The sequence below is a fragment of the Heterocephalus glaber genome, unplaced genomic scaffold (genome assembly GCF_053883595.1).
Source record: "Heterocephalus glaber isolate CG9 unplaced genomic scaffold, H.glaber_assembly_v1.0 deba00001164, whole genome shotgun sequence".
In the NCBI taxonomy this organism is placed as follows: domain Eukaryota; kingdom Metazoa; phylum Chordata; class Mammalia; order Rodentia; family Bathyergidae; genus Heterocephalus; species Heterocephalus glaber.
The window spans coordinates 598,091-613,828 of record NW_028258205.1 but is presented as its reverse complement, the minus strand read 5'-3'; the positions used below and the strand labels follow the sequence as shown (position 1 = coordinate 613,828).

Here is a 15,738-nt window from a genome sequence, read left to right as displayed (position 1 = left end):
CACCAACTGTTGCAGCTCTCAGCATCTGCTGGTCCTTTCTCTGCTGCATTTCTTCCTGAAGGATTTTGGAGACCCCTGATTTCACTGTGTCTCTTGTAGAATCAGCCCTCTTTTCTTGTCAGGGGCCAAGGAAAAAGTGTAGGTTGCCCTTTCATTTTTCTGCACTGTGTTCTTTCTCCCCAGTTTCTCTCCAAGCCACAGCTTTTTTGTTAGACCCAGTGTCTGGGTTCTGAATCTCAGAGAAGCTCATCTGTTGCTGCTTACCACTCTGCCATCTTCCCAGAAGTTTGGAAGTATCTCTCCCTTGTGATTTTCATTTTTTTACTCTCATTCTTCATATATATATATATATATATATATATATATTTATTTATATAATATATATGTGTGTGTATAAATTTCATGAAATACTTCTATCCTTGGTATGTGTGATTCACCTGTTATTATTTTTTATATTCTGTTAGATTAATGTTTTCAAAAAGGCCTGTCATCACTAAGGTAGCTTCAAGTGGTTATTAGCACAGATCCCAGAGTCTTATGTCCTCAGTCAACCCAGTATTTCCTATTTTCCTGATATTGCCCTATGACTACGGGCATCTGTGATATGAAGTCCTGCTTGAAATTGTGTGACAAAGCAGGGCTAGAACTTTCAACATTATCATCTGCCACCTACACATACTAAAGATCCTCTCCAATTGCACTGTCTCCACTCTCCCTGCCGAGTCCAACACAAGTACCACTTCAATAAAGTCTTCAATCTCCTCAGAAGCTTCTTATGTTTTATTGTTTACATTTTATTGTCAATACTGTATTGTTTTTGTCTTCCTTCTTTTCCCTTCTGTAGTTTTCCATGGTTTATTTTGGGAGTGTAATTCTGCCAGAGACCTCTGTAGTCAGGTTTCAGTACCCACCTGCTCAGTGTGCGATGCAGGCCTGAGGAAAAAAAATACACTAAGTGACAGAACTAAGAGAGAGAAAGTAGGGTGCCAGGACGACCAATGCCGGTGCACCGCCAAAGGCCCTGGCCAGTCCCAGGCACTGACTTCTATTGGCAATCAATTGGGGTGAAGGCGATGTGTGGTTTCTATGGAAATTAATGTAAACAAGGCTCAGAAAGGACAAGACAAAGCATTCTTGAATTAGGAACAGAATAGACAAAATATATGATTGTAATTAGAACATTGTCCTTCTAGTCTGAAGGTTTTAGTTGTGGGAAAGGAATTTGGGTGTGAGTTACTCTGACCTCGGCACATAGGCTTCAGCCAGACTCATTTCTATAAATAAGCCAACTACAGGGTTAGCTCTTCACAGCCTGCTTTGGGCATGATCAGTATTACGGTCCTCTGCATCTCCCCCCTTCTCTGTTTGAAAACAGTAGCAGCACCACGTCTGGTGATCTTTGCGGGTCCCAGGGCTGTAGCAGGTGAGGGGAGTTGCTCAGATGCACCCTTTGTATGGCTTTCAGCAGGGCCATCACATCATGCTGCTTGCAGCGAATCCATCTTGTTGGTCCATGGTGGTATGTTCTGGGGTGATGGCCACAGCATCTTTTTATTTTCTTTTGTAAAATAAGCATACCCTGGTCCCTATGTTATTTATTGAATCGAGCCATTTACCTTTTAGTTAGGACATGCTTTGACAACATTAGAGTCTGGGACATGTCTGTAGATCTATCTTTGTATATATTTACTTTCCATAAGTGGATCTAAAAAATTTAAAATGAAAGTAACAAGATCTAATTGAGCTTGTGGAGGTAGCAGTAACCTCCACTCCTTTTTGTTTATGTAATTGTGTTTTTAGGGAAAGGTGAGTACGCCCATCAATGGCTTGGCCCCATAAATTATCCAATGTACCTATGTCACAAGGACTTGTAATGTGTCTAACTGACTTAGCTGTCTATAATAGTTTGTTTTTTTTTTTATAAAGAGCATCTCCAACTGCGGTTAGGGGAGAAAGGGTGTAGTTTCAGTCCAACTGCTTCAAGCTGAGAAGGGTCGATGCAGGGAAGGCTGCAGTTAGGGGCTCTCTGTAGGGAGCTAATTTAATAGGCCTTAAATAAAAGTCATGTTGCAATTATAAACTCTCTATATAAAGTCAATCTGGTGGATTTTGGTAAAAAAAAAAAACTAGCACATTTGTTGTTGATTTTATCTACATGATCACTTGGAGTTTGGCAGCCTGTAGACAAGAATAAATAATCTTTAAAAGAAATTAGAGCATTACAATCAAAGTATAAATACTAAAATAAAAAATCAGGTTGGGAAAGAGCCACGTTTAGAAACTGTTTTTAAGGAACTAAAATAGTGACTGTAACCTGCTGGCTCTTAGATCCTTTTATTAATGGAGGTTATCTATATGTCTGATATTTTGTTATAATTTTTCTTTTAATTTTAGCTGTAAAAAGGCTGAAAATTTAATAATTAAAAAAACAATTTTAGTTAAAAAATTTAAAAACTCCTGTTGAGGTCTATAAATTTTACTATAGTTTTTTCTATTGACCCAGCAATAATAACTTGATGCTCATTTTAGCCAACAGGGACGGTACTAACTCTGTAAACAATTTAAGAATTGATATGTATATGACATTATTTTCTCTAATAATTAATTACATTTCTAAAGTGGTATAATGCTTTACTTATTTGTTACTTTTTAAAAATTTGCTCCTATTAAGATGTTGTTCATTTTTGTTAGAATCCTTTGTGAGTAATTTTGAGGTATTCCTCCTCTTGTGAATGCGATATTTTCTCTTATTTGTTCCAATTGTTTATTGCTTTTGTGTGATAAGATTTTGAATTTTGTGATAATGAGCTTCTATACAATGTTTCCTGAAGTCTTTTATTTATTTAAATATTACACTTAGTTATTCCTTTGAATTTTTAAAAGAGAATACTGTTACCAAATATTAGCCTTCTTTTCAATATTCATATCTCTTATTTATTTTGATATGCAAGCCCTGGTTTCGTGTTTCAGTATACTTTTGAACAGTAGAAGAGAATGTATATTTTTGTCTTGTTTCCTAGTTTAAAAGGAATTCATGGTGTTCTTTCTGATATTTTACATGTTTGGTATAGATTTTAGGAAGTGGAAGTTATATTCTACTGTTAGTTTATTTTTAATTCAAACTTGTGTTGAAGTTCTTTGGATAGCTTTTATGATGCCATTGACATGATCAAGTGTTTTTGCTTCTCTAATTTGTAAATGGGGTATGAAAATTGAAAGCATTTTCTAACACTAAATTATATTTTTATTCCTTGAACACAAACTGTTTGTTCATTTAATTTACTGCTATGTTGAATATGCTATTAAATTATTTAGAATATTTGCTGCTGTGAGAGAGCTTGGCTTAAGTGTTATTTTCAAGGGGTGTTCTCGTCTGATATTGAAATCAGTAAGCACTAGCCTGGAAAAATGTGTTGAATAATTCCCCATCTTTTGTATGCTTTGGAAGAGCTTAGATAAGATGGTAATTTGTCTCTCCTTGACCATGTGGTAAAACTAGCCTCCCAAAATGCCTTGTCCTAAAACATTTCATGATGGCTTGAATTTTCAATGTAGTTTCACTACCTATTGTTTGAATGAACCTTTGTGCTCAATCTCACAATTTCAAATTGAAATATATATATATATATGATATATATGTATATATTATATATATATGTTTTAGGGTACTAGGCATCAACCTAGGACTTCACACATGCTAGACAATTGCTCTAAAACTGAGCTACATGTGAAAAAATATTGATAATAAAATATTATATGTTCCTGACATAATAAATAATGAAAAGAATAAAAGTTTTGTAATACAGAAATTCTCACCTACTAGCATATCTTGCTTCTGTAATAATTTGAAGTACACTCAATATATAATATGTAATTTCTAAGTATTTCATATTCTGTTCATAAAAGATAACAACTTTTTTATAAAAATATGTAAATCCAATGTAATTATAGTTCATCAAAATTTAGATAATCTTAACTATTTTTCAGGTTTATCTGCCATACATATTTTTAAAAAATGAGTTTCTCTGAATCAGTGTTCGGTGTGACCTTATGATTGCAGTTATTTGTGTTCTTTCTTACAGTTTCAATCTTTAATTTCTCCTTTCCTCACTTTTTTCCTTGCAATTAAAAAAATAAGGAGGTCTTGTGTTCAGCCTAGCTTCCCATAGCATGGATTTTGTTGAATGTGACACTCATGGTGTTCCTTAAGTTTTTCAGACCAGACTTTCCACACTACAAAATGCTCCAGGCTCATTTCATGCACTGGTCCAAAATTCAACCTTTTGTGTGAGGATCCCTATTTCTTTTTATGGGATGATAGTTTTAGAAACCTAGTTCGTAGTGCCAGTTATGTTTGCTGCTACTGGTGTTGTTACTTATAGTCCCTCACCAGTTACATAGCAATCAAATACATGGAGTCTGCCAACAAAATGTATACACACATCTGGAAAAGAAAAATAGTATGATATTTTTTCAGCAGATGGTGTTACCCTCATATGGATGAACCTAGAGGATGTTATATATTGCAGAAAGCCCACTATGCTTCCAGCCCTTAGAGAAGAAATTGAAAATGCATGTGCAGCAATCTCTCTTTTTTTTTAACCTTAAATTCTTTTATTGGTACATTGTAGGTATACAACACAATTACATTTCTCATTGGGAATTGTACCTTTACATAATGCATCTTGGTCCTTATTTTTTCCCCATTCCTAGCCCTCCCTTCACCCCCTCCACCTTCCCTATTTACAAAGACTTTATTTCCATTTTTTCCATTTCTCGTCATTTTTCCTTTCCCTTCTTTCCTTTCCCCTGCCCCTCCCACTACCCCTACCCCTTTGGACCTTTTCTTCCTATTTTGCATTATCGATTATTCATTCTAATCACTGGTACATTTTAGGGATACAATAGAATGACATTCATCATTGGAAATTTGCACCTTTCCATAGTCTCTCTTGGTTCTTATTTTTCACCCTTGCCCAGCCCTCCCTTCAACCCCTCCATCCCTCCCTATTTACAAAGACTTTGTTTCCATTTTTCCATTTTCTCATATTAATTCCATTCCCTTCTTTCCTTTCCCCTACTCCTCCCACTTCCTGCCCCTTTTCTTCCTATTTCACATTGCCTATTATACGTTTTAATCCTTCTCAATGACCAAGGCTACCCAAGCCGCAGTTCACCTTACTAAGTGTTTGGAAGCCAATGGCCACCACTGTGAGCACCTCTTGTAATTGTAGAGGCCAAAGGTAACTTGTATTAATTTCATGAAGTCTCAATAAATTTAGTATTAAAATGTGTATACAAGTTTTCTTTTCCTGAAGTGTATATACATATTCTCTCTCTCTCTCTCTCTCTCTCTCTCTCTCTCTCTCTCTCTCTCTCTCTCTCTCTCTCTCTCTCTCTCTCTCCTCTCTCTCATATGTTCCTGGCACAGTTGACAGAGAAAGCCAGTAGCATCCAAATGTAGATTTCTATATGGTCATTCCTCAATAGAAGAAATAAGACCTCTTTGGAGACATGGAGAAATAGTTGAATTTAAGACTGGAATAGTTCACATGAAAGATGAATCTGGAACATCATTGTTATGGTTGGCCCCAAGACTTTCCCCCAAAAGGCTCATTGGGTTGGCTGCCAGCTGGTGGACTTTTGGGAAGTGATATAAATATGAGAGCTCTCACTTCAACAATGGATCAATGACTTCATAGCTCCATGGGCATATTGACAGCTGGGGCCTAATTGGATGAGGCAGATCACCGGGGCTGTGGTTTGAAAGGTTTTTTTTTGTTCCTGGTTCCTTCTGTGCTCTCACTCTTTCTCTTCTTTCTGGCTGAAATCGAGCGAGCAGTTTTCTTCTTCCATGCCTTGATGTTTTTGCCTTGCCACAGGCCCCAAAATAATGGAGTCAGCCAATTATGGACGGAAACTTCTGAAACTGTGAGCCAAAACAAGTCTTCCCCCTGTAAAGAGTTATTCTCAGGTGTTTTTTGTGACACTGATGAAAAGCTGACTAACACAATCATGAAGCCCTAGAAATTAAAGACAAAGAGTATGTTAAAAGACACCACGCTAGGGCTGGGGATTTAGCTCAGTGGTGCTGCTGCCCGCCTCGAAAGCACAAGGTCCTGAGTTTGATCCCTGGTACAAAAAAAAAGACACCATGGTGTTGCTTTCAGCAAGAGTCAGAAAATGAGAACCAGAGAGGACACAAGACTTATCTTTTTTCAACAACAAAAAACAATCACTGGGAAAAAGAGGTCATGTATACATGACATTGGCACAGAAATTTACAAACAAAGAGTTAAGAGGCATAACAAAAAATTCCTAGATATAGACCATAGTTTGATATTCATTCCAACAAACAACTTGTTTAAAAATAAAATCTACCAGTGTAAAATGTGTAACCATTTTACACATTATCATTTTATGATCATTTATTTACTTTTTAAAAATGATAATATGTTGGGTTTATATTTTATTTTAAAAATTCTTATCTTTTAGAACTGCATATTGAATATTCATGAATGGATATTTTCCATGTTATTCTAGTGGCTGAGATGTAGTAGCAGGGGGTATAACTGGTACTAGATTTGCCCTATGTTTAACATTGCTGATTTTGACTGGTGGGTACACTGTGTTCATTATACTAATCTCAGTATATGTTTGAGACTTTCTGTAATAAAATGTTTCTGTTACAAACACGATGACATTACTGGTGAAATGTACAGTTCCTATGTGACAATGACCACTTTTTAGCAATAAAATTAATAAATTATCCAACTGGCCTAAAAAGACAAAGAAAACATTGATTACACTGCAGGAAGTCAAACCGCATTCAGAGCTTAAGCCACCCGCAGATGTACCAGGACAAGATTGTTTGGAAGACCAGTTCCACCAGTGGTCAGAGGAAAATAGACATCACGTGATGTCAACCCTTCCACAGTCTGCAGAACTGGCATGGGTTCAACACACTGTCCCAGACTAGCCCTCCCAGAGTCATAAACCAGATTAGCACTCTCCAGGATAAGTACACTGGAGGCCAGCTCTCTCATGTAGCAGCAAATATCTCACATAAATAGAACCATGTCTAACAGAGTAGGGATATTTGAACAAATAAGATTGTTCAAAACAATGAAAATACAATTTAACATTAGGAAAAAACATTTCCATTTTAATTCTTTACAGAGAAAATATTTGATCATGTCAATGGGTATAGAATAAGCTTCTGAAGGAAGTTCAAAATGAGTTCATGCTAAGAACATTTATTCAACTAGTATAGAAAGGAAATTTCCATTTCCCCAAATTGGTAGCAAACAGACACAAATGGAATGTTAGAAGAATTATGGTTAAAGTTAGGAAGAAGACTACATAAAATATGTTATCATATGTATTTCTTTTCTTTTCTTTTCTTTTTTTTTTGGTACCAAGGATCGGACTTGGGTCCCTGCCCTTGTGCAGCAGGCGGCAAAACCGCTGAGCTCAATCCAGCATTGTGACACAAAGACAAAGCTATGGATATCAAAATAAGTGAGGGGTAATAATATTGAGAGAAAGTAATGTTTGGTGACAATACCATCACATATCTTGAAAATTCAAAGTAACAGGTATGGAATATTTAAGTGAATGAGATTTCAGAACCAAGTTGCCAGGTGATTGCTGTAGCAAATTGAAATCTTTGCAAAAAGCACTGTCTTGAGCAAGTAATAGACAATATGGCATTTAAATAGCAACTAAATCCTGGAAATATGTAAAAAAAAGCCTAACAAAAATATGTGAGATCTTTATAGAGACAGCTGTAAAACTGTACTGACAGATTCAGGTAAAAGAAGTGTGAAAAAAATAGAGCAGCATGCCATATTTATTGATGAGGAACAGAATGATGTAAAACTCTCAGTTCTCCTTACATTCTTTATTACTCCATGCCTTACCTGTAGCTGCCATAAGAACAAACAAACGTGGCCTGCTGTCTTGTGCTTTCTGACTTAACCACGGAAATCAAGAGAAAAGAGAGAGAAAAGCCAGGCATACCTCGGAGATTCAATGTAAACAACATTTTTTCTGAGGAAGGCCTGGGGGAGACTGAAGACTGCTGAACTGGTGCTTGTGTTGGGCAGGGGCAGGGAAGTGACGGAGGCTGAGGCCTGCCGATAGCCCAGGGTAACACTGGGACAGCAGGAAAATGGAGACAGCATGGGTGGAGAGGCTGAGATAATAAGCACCTGAAACCACCCTAGTGGGTGAGGACCGGCTTTCACAACGGTCACGATTGTAATGACATACAAAGAATGTACTAGAAATACAGTAGCAGTAAAAAAGGGAACCGTGCATAGTGACAGTAGGTATTGTTTAATCAAATAAGCATAGGTAGCCTACATACATGCATGTGCAAATGTATTTGTATAAATGTATACTTAAAACACATCTCTTTTCCACATATGTAGTGGTGTATATGCAGGTGTACAACGGCACATAGGACTGCGTGCCTACATAGAAGTATAGTCTCCTTGGACACTTTTGACACTTTCTCTGTCTATTGATAAAGTCCACACAGGCATTTGGTAGAGAGGTTGCATAGCTTCCTGACTCTAATGAGCATTAAAAATGAAAATCATACTCTGGACTGTGAAAAGTTAGATCAATTCACAGAAGCCCGGGCTAGGCATGGTGGCGGATGCCTGTAATCACAGCACACTCGGGAGGCTGAGGCAGGAGGATCACCATGAGTTTGAGGCCAGCCTGGGCTACATAGTGAGTTCAAGGCCAGCCTGAATTAGAGAGAGACCCTGTCTCAAGACAAGACAATACAAAACACAAAACAAAACAAAACTTCACAGATGCTGGGCTCGTCCCAATCTCCTGCTGCTGCTCACCCTCTTCCCACTCAACATCAATTTTTCAGAAGGAAAGGGTGGAGAAGTCTGCCTCTGGCTTGGGAAGAGACCTCATATGAAGACATGGCTGTCCTTGATGAGGTCACCAAAACCCTGGACTCCTCAGCCTAGCTCCGAAAGCCAGCGCTGCAGACCCGGAGCAGCCGTGTCAGCCTGACCACGCCCCTCTCATAACATGGCTGCCCCTGTGTGGGGACTCCTGGAGATGGAGGGAAGCTGACTGAGGTGGTCAGGGCAGGGTCCAGGGGCTGCTGGGAACCAAGGCGAGACCCCCAGGAAGGACAGAGGGGACCTCCTAGTTCTACTCGTGCAGTCAGACCCTGCGCACATCGCCTGATGTGATCTCCACTGACTCCTCACTCTTGGGGTCAGATCAATGTGACGGATTTGTTCTGGGTTCCAGGCTTTAGATGAGGGCAGAGAGGCCCTGGCCTCTGTTTGGGAGTCAATGTAAAGGGCTGTGGGTGGAATGCAGAAGCTACAACCATAAGAGAAAGTCCACAAACAATTCAGATCTCCCTCACTTGTCAGCCGTGCGCCCCAGGGAAGGATTTTCAGTCAAGACCCCTTTCCACCTAGGAGACCTTGGGAGTCAGACCCTTGGTCTGAAGGGAACAGAGTTGGGTCTGTAGGGGACAGAGGCTCGGACTCTGCCCGGAACTGAAGTGGTGACTCTTACGGAGGCAGAACGGAACCCCCAGAATCCCTGTCCCTTCCTTCAGGTAACCCTGGGAGACCCTGGGAAAGTTCCCGGATGCGACCTCCCTACTCCTTCCAGTGCAGCCAGAGACCAGACAGGTCGTGCTCTGAGTTCCTCACTTCAGGTGAAGGGTGCGGAGTGACCAGTTGCCGGGAGTGAAGAAGCCCCACTCTGCAGACAGGGACCAGGAACGATCCAGATTTAAACGTGTTGTCAGCACTGTATCCTCGGGAGAAATCAGGGGGTGGGGTGTGTGTGGGGGGTGTGTGGGGTGTGTGTCGGGATTTGCTGCCTCGAACAGCTTGCAGTCAAAGCCGAGCCCCGAGGCTCCAGGCGGGAGGAGAGAGGCCCGGGCTCAGTTAGGTGAAGGTGCGGGCCGAGGGGCCTGTCAAACCCGCGTCCAGAGAGAAGGTCCTGGAACATTCTAGAAAGCAGCTACTTCCTGCCCTTCAGGGAGAGGGGCGGAAGTCTCAGGAGAGCGCCCCCGTTCGCCTCTCTGTGACCTGACAGGGGAGTCAGAGTCTTCTCTGGGGTCCGTGCTGCAAATCTGGGGAGCAGATAGCACCTGGCTCACTTAGGTCGAGGTGAGGGCTGTGGGAGGACAGAGGAAGCCTGCCCAGGCAGAGAGGGTCCCCCAGTACCCCAGATCAGCCACCCTTGTCAGCGCTGCACAGTCCAGTGCAGAGCTCTCAGCTGAGCGCCCTCTTCGCCTCCCTGGGACCTGAGAGAGTTACGGCCCTGTTCTGGGGTCCAGGGGTGAGATGGGGGAGCTGAGAGGGCCCAGGCTCTGTTAGGTCGAGGTGAGACGCTGAGGGCAGAGTGAGGAAGCCCCTCCCCAGCTGCAGGGTCCTACAATAATGCCTCCTTGCTTCTGTTGTCAGCGTTGGCCCCAGGGCTGACTTGTGAGGCAACTCCACCCCCCCCCAACACTTTTTGCTTAGGTCCCTGGGTGCCACAGCCTTGGTCTGCGGGCAGCAGACTGAGGTCGGGGCAGGACAGCGGTCCAGGAAGGAGGTCATCCCCACCTTAGACCCCAGCACAACCTGCAGGTCAGAGCCTTGGTGTGACCGGGCACACTCGGGTAAGCAGGGCTGGGCTTCTGTGTCTGCCGGGGACCAAGGTGAGGACTGCAGGCAGGAAGGAGGGCCCCCTACTAGAGGAGCATCTTGGAGAGAGAGCATCTCTGCCCTGGCTGTCAGCCTGGCACTCCCTGGGCCCAGTGCCGGAAGGTGCAGTCCCCAAACTTGTACAGGTGGACTCTGAACAAGGTGTGACTGTTGGTTCAGAGAGGAGCAGGCCTTGAACTCAGAACTCTGAGTCCCCTGCAGAAGCCAGTCCTTGCTGAGAGTCTAGGAAAACCCTGTGCATGGTGCCCAGGCAGGTGATTCCTGACTTGTGCAGCGAGGGAGGATGGGACCATGTTGCCTCGGTTTGGAAACCAGTTGTGTCTTTAATTCTGACTCTAAAATCTAAGGCAGAAGGACTCAGAGCCTCCCAGGGATGGGCTCCTTCCAGGGCTCAAGGGCACAGCTTAGGGGAGGGCTCTTGAGGTGACCTTCCATTCTTGATCAGAGGGCCGCCTCCACCTTGCTGTCAGCCTGGGGTGGGGAACTCTTGGTGTCAGGGAGGGAAACCTTGGTCTGAAGAGAGTGACCACAGGGAGGTGATGGCCTTGGATTTCAGGATGTGTTCACAGATCAGCAGTGTCCGGACACCATCCAGACAAGGGAAGGCGAGGAAGCTGCTCCTTCTGTTAGGGTGGGGAAACCCTATGCAGGGTGTTAGGTAACTCTGTACTCTCTCTGCTGTCTCCTTGTTCTCAGGGACATTACATCCTGGTGTGGGGAGTGCCACCAGGTCAGCAGAGGAGCAAAGGTTGTTCAGCAAGAACACAAGGCCAGGATCTGCCAGAAATCAAAGTGAGGAACTTTGGTGAGGGCTGAAGGTATGAAGGTACCTCACACACATAAAATGTAGGGACCCCTACAAGATGCTAGTGTCAGCTCTTTTCACCCAGGGACCCTGGGAAGGGGGGCTGCATGGGGATTGCTCTATTTTTGCTAAGTGGGTGGGGGTGGGAGGACTCGGGGAGGCGAGGACCTTGGTCAAAGAGGTGACCGTGGGTCAGCAGAGGGAGCTGCACATGGTCAGCAGGCGGAGGACCCCAGGGGCTGCCAGCCCCAAGCCATGGGCCCTTCCTGAGGACTGAGTGTGTCTGCAGCCCAGGACCTAGGACTCCATAGGCTGTGCCTGTCCCCTGGGGTCAGCATGCTCCCCTCTCCCCGGGCAGGAAGGTGGGCCGTCTTCAGGGGATGAGGTCTGGGTCTCAAGGGGAGATCAGCTCATCTCAGGTGGGGTGCGGATGAGGAAGGTTAGGCCCGACAGGAGGAAGATGGAGAAAGGACAGAAGCACACGGGGCTCCCTCATCACAGGAGAGGCGGGCACAGGTCCTGCTGTCTGTCGTGGAGTCCCCAGGGAGGGGTGACAGGATGGGTGCCTGCTCACGTCTTTAGAGCATCCTGGGGATCTCAGGGAGGTGAGGGACTCGCTCTGAGAGGGCGTCTGCAGGCAGGCACAGGGATCTCCCTCTGCCCAGCAGACACAAGGGTCAAGGTGAGGACCCCAAGGGAGGCCTGGGCACCCTGCCCCGGACACAGACGTGGGTGCTGCACACAGGTCCCCTGAGCCCGCCTCCTCCCGGGAAGCCCGGGGAGGGTGGGGCTGCTCTCTGGGGTCCAGGTCATTGACCTCAGGGAGGTGAAGGAGATAGGAGGAGTGGGACTCGGGAGAGCAGAGCGGGATCCCAGGCCCTGGTGGGAGTGCAGATGAGGCCAAGGGAAGTCCATGCCCAGCCACACAGGACCCTAGCCTAGCCGATCTCTTCTGTCACCTACGGGAAGAGCCAGGGACCATGGCCCACTCCCCCTGAGTGTCTCACAGAGACAGGGCTGTGCTTTGAAGAAGGAAGCCTCAGGTCATCCCAGGGAGAGTCTCACAGTTTACCATCCACCCAGGTGAAGACGGAGCAGGCTCCTCCTCCCAGGGCACACGGACCCCGCTGAGTTTGACCGCCCTCCCTGTTTCCTCTGGGCAGATGTGGCCAGATGTGAAGCCCCTCACAGCTCTTTGTACCCTCTTAGGGAAGTTGCCTCTTGTTCTGACCTGTTACCGCAGGCCAACAAAGGGGTGCGGCACCCCTTGCACTTGCTGGGGAACAAGTCCTGTCCCCGGACAGTTGAGGGCCCTGAGTGAGCAGAGAGGGGACCCTCCACCCGGAAGAAACACGTGTGAGCTCACAGAGTCCACCCGCCCCTCCTGTGAGGCCTGGGGACCAGGACTGTGCTTGTGGAGTGCAGCCTGAGGGCCTCTCCGTGCCTCTTACAGGGGCTCCAGGAGCCAGATGGTGCAGGTCTGGGTGTGAGGCAGCCCCCACGGGTCACACAGCCCAGGACGCCCCGTCAGCGTCAGGAGTCAAGCTGAGGTGCCGGCCCTGAACGTGTACCAAGGGCCGCACTGCCCCAGAACAAAAGAGACCTCGTAGTGCCTCGCTCCACTCACCCTGCTGTGTACTCTGGACCCTCATCCTCTGTGGGCAGCTGCTCCCAGAGGAGCAGTCTCACTCTCTGTCCCTGGTTCCGTGGGGACAAGCCCTCCCAGAGGACAGGAGACTGAGGTCTTCCACACTGCACAAAGAGCAGAGCTGTAACCAGCCTTTGTGAGAGCAGCCAAGGAGGAGGTTCTCAGCCGAGGCTGCTCACAGCACCCTCTCCCCGGGGCCTCTGAATCCCCATCACCACTGAGCTCCTGCCCACTGTCCATTACCAGAGTCATCATGTCTCGGGCTCGGAAGCGCCAGTGCCACATGCTTGAGGAAGACCCTGAGACCCAAAGTGACACCCAGCGGCTCATTGATGCTCGTGTTCCTGTGGATGTGGAGGAAGATTCTTCGTCATCCTCTTCCACTTGCTCCTCCTCTTTACCCTTGTCCACTTGCTCCTCCTTTTCCACCTCCACTTCTTTCTCTCACTCTCCTCTGTTATCGAGCTCCCCAGAGGAGGATTTTGCTGTTGCTGGGAGCCCAGTTTTTTCCCAGAGTTCTCAGGGAGCCTGTTCTTCCTTCAGTACCTTGGCCTCTGCTCCATGCAGCCCATTTGATGAGGATTCCTTTAGCCAAAGTAGGGAGGATCCAAGCACCTCACAGGTGCTGCCAGACGCTGAGGTCTTATCTAGCGATGAGAGAGATGAGAAGGTAAATAATTTGGTGAATTTCCTGCTCTTCAAGTATCAAATGAAGGAGCAAGTGTCAGAGGCAGAGATTCTGAATATCATTGAAAATGACAAGCACTTCTCTGTGGTTTTTGGTGAGGCCTCAGAGTGCATGCAGCTGATCTTTGGAGTTGATGTGTAAGGTGTGGACCCCCCTGGCCACTCCTATGTCCTTGTCACTTCCCTCGGTATCTCCTATGATGGGATGTTGAGTGAAGTCCAGGGTTTGCCCAAGACCGGCCTGCTGGTGCTCATCCTGAGCATAATCTTCCTGCAGGGCGACTGTACCCCTGAGGAGTATATTTGACAAATCCTGAATGTGATGGGAATGTGGGCGGGGGTGGTGCACTTTATCCATGGGGAGCCCTGGAAGCTCATTCTGGAAGATTTTGTGCCGGAACAGTACCTGGTGCACCAGCAGGTGCCCAACAGTGAGCCTGCTCGACATGAGTTCATGTGGGGCCCAAGGGCCCACGCTGAAACCAGCAAGATGAAAGTTCTGGAATTTTTGGCCAGTATTAGTGGGAATGATCCCAAATCCTTCGGGCACAGGTATGAGGAGGCTTTGAGGGATGAAGAAGAGAGAGTCCAGGGCAGTATTTACACAGCTACTGCCATGGCCTATGCAAGCCACTAGCAGCTTTTTCTGCTGAAAGTAAGCTGAGGCCGAATCAGTGATCAGTGTAGTGAGGAGCCAGGCCAAGTTTGGGGACATGTAGTGCAAGTCGTCCTTGTCTTACTCTTCTATTTGGATGACTTGGGGGTTTATCTTCTTTGTAGTCAAAAATGTTCCTTTCTTTTTTTTGGTACTGGTGATTGAACTCTGGACCTTGCGTTTGTGAGGCAGGTGGCAGCACCACTGAGCTAAATCCCCGGCCCCTAAAATGTTACTTTTATTACATGGTTTAGTTCAAAACCTAAATTTATAAATTGTTAGTTGCATATTTTGTATTGTTTATAAATTTAAGAGAAAGTTGTGGTATTATGTAAATCTATTTGGGAAGCCTTCTCTCTTATTTGTAATAAGATAACATGGCATTGGAACTGGAATTTCCTGGAAAATGTGAAGAAAGTTATTAAAAAAGCAAAAATATTCATTTTAAGTCCTGTTATTTTTTATCTATCACTCTATAAAATTAGAAGATATATACCTAGATGTTGTTTACTTATTAAATTCACAATTACATTGTAATAAATGAAACCTCAGGGCTTATTTCTTCCCCAACCTTCCTTGAGCATCTTGCTCTTGCGAGAGCCTTGTGTTAGCAGTGCGGTACTATGCTAAGCCAGACATAGCCTGCTGTAGAATGGTAGAGCAGCCACCATGTGGAGAAGACGCTGACATCCTCTGGGACCTGAAGAACAAGTAAGGGACGGTGAGGGATGGGGCCCTAGGGGAGTGCATCTGAGTGTCAGTGCAGAGCCAAGGCAGTTTGTGGCATTGGGGAACTGCAATTCCTTACTGTAGGAGTGGATTGCAACAAGAGTGCATGGTGGCCAGGGCCAGACTCTTGGACGGTGGGTCCTAGGACTGAAAGAACCTTAAGCGGGTCTGGGAAGTCCAGTTTGGATGGTGGCAGAACAAAGCAGAGTGCTCTCCACCTGGAGCAGGTAGAGAAGATGCTTTTAGCATAGTGCATGGACTAGGTTTGCCATACCCACTGTCCGAAAGGATTTCCTCAGAAATAGGAAGTTCCTGACAGGCAGCCCAGCGACTGTTGCCAAGATATCAGCCAGCTCCTTAGAAGAGTGTTATACTTAGCTTACCTTCAGTGTCACTGCACAACTCTAAACAAGGGTTTGCGGTGGGGGAAAAGGAATAAAAGTAGTGGGTACAGTGGAAAATCAGCTGGGAGGGAAGGGACTGGTCCCTCACTCATTCTAGG

At 45.2% G+C, this 15,738-nt stretch overlaps 1 pseudogene across 1 annotated transcript; it reads left to right on the top strand.

The window, feature by feature from the left end:
* The first annotated feature begins 9,805 nt into the window (after positions 1 to 9,805).
* Positions 9,806 to 14,910, top strand: LOC101722896 (melanoma-associated antigen 10-like; annotated as a pseudogene). Its single transcript, XR_015451069.1, has 3 exons — positions 9,806 to 10,634; positions 11,409 to 11,530; positions 13,412 to 14,910. The product of XR_015451069.1 is annotated as a melanoma-associated antigen 10-like (transcript).
* Positions 14,911 to 15,738: the final 828 nt, after the last annotated feature.